The following is a 3,951-nucleotide window of genomic DNA, read 5'->3' as shown; positions in this document are numbered from 1 at the left end:
TGAATTTCTGTACAATTTTTCCTGTGAGTATGTCAAATTAAAATTAAGATTTAAAAAAGTTAGTGAAAATTATTTCATTTTATTTCAGAGGTTTTCAGTTTTTGCCTCATTGCAATCAGACAGAAAGCAAGTGGACAGTTTTAAACATTATATTTGCTGGGTCTTGGAAATCTCAACATTTTACACAGTGAACAAATCACGATTGAATCGAAGCAACTTGTAGATATTGCCCCAATTAGACCATACACAACAGGTATGAAAACTGATTTATAAAACACAAACATACAAAAACAGGTTAATATCGATTTTGAGTGGGTTATTAAATACGAACATGGTCAGTTAATTCTTACATTTTCTGTTTATCATTTACTCGTTTTGAAAGGGAGACTGATGGGGCATAATTGCCGTCCAATGAGAAAAAAATGTCCATAATCAACATAACCAGAAATGTGCAGCATACAGAATCACATTATCCTCCTGAAACGCGTGCCTCCATCGTTTGGCCGCACATTTTTGCGCTAAACAATGTGCGATTTCCTATCCAGTCTTCATAGTGGATATCAATAGATACAGGACAGTTAAATTGTACGGAAACCCGTTAGGGCCACGATGCGTTTCTATTTCACGGCGGTGCGCTTCTCTTCCGTTGTTGCCAGTAATATAACTCGCAGCAGCGACTTACTTAACTCACGGTGGCGACTTAACTCGTGTGGTATATTGTACTGTTTTGTACCACGGAAAGCAAATGTAGTAGCTTCCTAGATTCACACTGAAAACGAACTGATATTTTAAAGAGGTGGCGAAACTGTTGGTATGTAATATGTGATACATAAATACATTCATACATGACCAGAAAACATTATTTGACCTTTAATCTAGCGCCATGCTCTCTATGGGCGGCCGAAAGGGTCAAAATTAATTTTACCAAAAATAAACAATTACGAGCAAACAGAATCTTCTTATTCAAAAATCTAAATAAAACACAAAGCAACCACCAAAACCATTTGAGAAACAACTTATTGAAATATTTAATTAAACAAAATTTAAAGTTAAATGACACAAAAATTAATCTCACCAAAAATAAATAATCACGGGCGAACAACATTTTCATATCAAAATGTAAATGGTAAAACAAACTCTAAAACATTTATAACAGAAATAATTTGAAAAATAAAGAACTAACATCTGAAAACAATATACCCCAAAAAGTTCCCAAAATAAAAACAGTAAATAAAAATATGAAATAATTGAAAAAAAAAGAAAAATAATGTCCGAACCAAAGGTCGCCAGCAGTTTACTTCACTTTTTCACAACGAAGCTAAACGCAAATCATTTGGAAAATTCTGAAACAAATTTGGTTTGGATGTATAATACTTTATTTTTTTGTAAAATTAATTTTGACCCTTCTGGCCTATTTTGGCCCCTTTTGGCCGCCCGGTTTTTTTAAACAAACAAACTCAACGCGAATCAATAGAAAATTCTTTTACAAAAAATTAAGTATTATTACAACATAAGTTGTTTCAGAATTTTTCATTGACTCGGGTAGTTTAGATTGTGCCCTCCCCCCTTCGACCACCCCCACCCCCCCCCCATTCCTATGTTGCAAGGTTCACCCTGGCCGTGCACCAGCCTTTAATGCAACATTAAATGGGGCGGAGGGATCAGTTAGTTCCCAGAAATCACAGGTCAGGAAAGTCCATTTTAGCAATGACAGAGTACGGTCGACTCTCTTTGAAACAAAGTTGCAGGGACTAGACAAATTACTTTGTAATAACCACGACTTTATTATAAAAGGATTTTAAAAACAACGAAACACATAACAATTTAAGAAATTGGGATTCCTGAAATCTGTTCTTTATAACAGCACTTTGTTATGACAGTATTCTTTATAATGAGAGTCAACTGTATAAACTTGTTCAATGAAAATGTTATATTTCGGACCAGTCTCAGAGGGTTTGTACACGGTGTGTACATGTGAAATGAACTTCATGTGTAGAACTCTTTCCCCCGATTTTTACCAAAACAACTTAAGTAATATTCACCTTATTGGATATCATTGCTGTGACGTGAAAGAGGACGCTAGTCACTAGGCACGGTGCAAAGTTATAGATGGCGCTCTGCCCAGTAACAGAGGCAGATAGGGGGCGCATAGTTGTGTGTTAAGCAAGCGCGGCGCATAGGCTCCGCCTTGTGCGTTTTGTGGTCATAGCAGTGCGAAAGCTATAAAAGGCGCGCGCAGGCCTAGTCGTCATCAAAGATTATATAGCGCTGCCCAGCGGCGCAAGATGGGGAACTGACCTCCCGCATGTGTTAATTTCATGGAGGTCACGATCTGCCATTTTGGTGTGCAAATGGCGAGCTGTTTGTACACGTGACATATGGCGGCGGGAGGCTCTATCCAAGAAAACGGGGCAGTAAGGTAGATATTTACCCCCAATTAAGATTGAAACTTATATTTATCATAAATACAAATGTGTAACATCATAACTTAAAACCGTTGGAGATAAAATCGGACAATTTTGGTGTGTTCTGTGTGGTTACATTCTCTGGGTTGCGGCCGTTGGATCGTGCAGCAATCTTAAACACAAGAAGTTGTAGCCTAGGCCCTACATACTTGTTTCTCGTACGCCTGGGGGCAGATATCCCACGGCACGTTTCATTACAAATTTTACTGGTTATTCTGTGGAAGATCTGTTTCTGTTCTGAATACCTGTTCACAGGGAGTACAGAAGTCAAAAAAGGAATGTGACAGCACCATAAGTGACCCAGAATCTTATTTTGTAGTATCCCATGCTTTGTTGTGTATAAACAGGAGGCATGGATTATGTAAAATTGCTTCGGGTGACAACGAAGCCAATCTGCACTGGTCATACTGAAAAGGAACTACATGACTTTTCAGGCTTGTACAACACTGGTAACCATATGGATGGTATTAAGAACAGGCTGGGTAACAGGTATGTTTGTTTAGGGGTCCTGAAGGTGATGATGTCACTTTGTGGTGGTGTTGTTAGGACCCTATTCTCCGTGAAAGAGAGCTCAATGTTAGCATGAATCTATCAGAGCCTGCTACACACCAAACCTAACCTGGGATGTAGTTGGGTTGTCATGAAACCCACACTTCTGCTTTACTGTTGAAAAAAGATTTTCAACTACATCGTGGTTGAATCTACCTGTTAAAGAAATTTCACACTATCACGTGTTTTCATGTCCTTTCAAAGCTGGAGAAGGGAAGAAATATTCAAAATCCATACCTTTAATACACAGACCATTAGATCCAACAATTTCCAAACTTTTAAGCCATGGTATAGTAGTACTTAAAAACGATGTATGGTTTGTTCCTTCTGACATAGGTCTCTTCAAAACCTGATTCTCATTTCAGGTCCTGCTGTTAAATGCATCAAACGGGTTATCGATTTTATCGATGAACTCTAAAGTGTAGGCAGCTTCAGCAGGGTGTTTCCCATGAGAAGTTCGAGTGTAGATGCCTGCTGCAACGGTGTGACTCAAGACCTGTGCCGCTTTATTCACTCTCAATTTTTGAGAATTTGTCAAAGGGACCTCGTGAAAGTTTGATGCCATACGAATGGGCATTTGTGAATCACACTCCCCAAACAAATGTAGGACCATTTTACATGTCCAGTGGCCCCCTCTGAACCCTTATGCATGTATCTAAGAAGGTAGTTATGTAAGTTTGATCTTGTATTCTTAGTTAAGGAAATGAGGCTGATCAAACATGCAAATGACCTTTTTTTTCATTAAGCAAGAAGTATTGTTTTCCTCTGAAATTGCAAGTGTATTGTACAGTTTCACATTACTGCATCCTAGTTGGCATACAATCAATTAATTTCAGAATCAAGAGACAAGGCAATTACTTTGTATAACACCATCTTCTACCTCTAACATTTACACACCTTGATGAGTTGCGTATTTGTCAATTTGAGAAGCAAAGAA

This window comes from Acanthaster planci, linkage group LG01 (assembly GCF_054643075.1).
Source record: "Acanthaster planci isolate LZ-2023a linkage group LG01, COTS_SCS, whole genome shotgun sequence".
Lineage (NCBI taxonomy): Eukaryota > Metazoa > Echinodermata > Asteroidea > Valvatida > Acanthasteridae > Acanthaster > Acanthaster planci.
The sequence above is the reverse complement of the archived record's forward strand: the minus strand, read 5'-3'. Positions refer to the sequence as shown.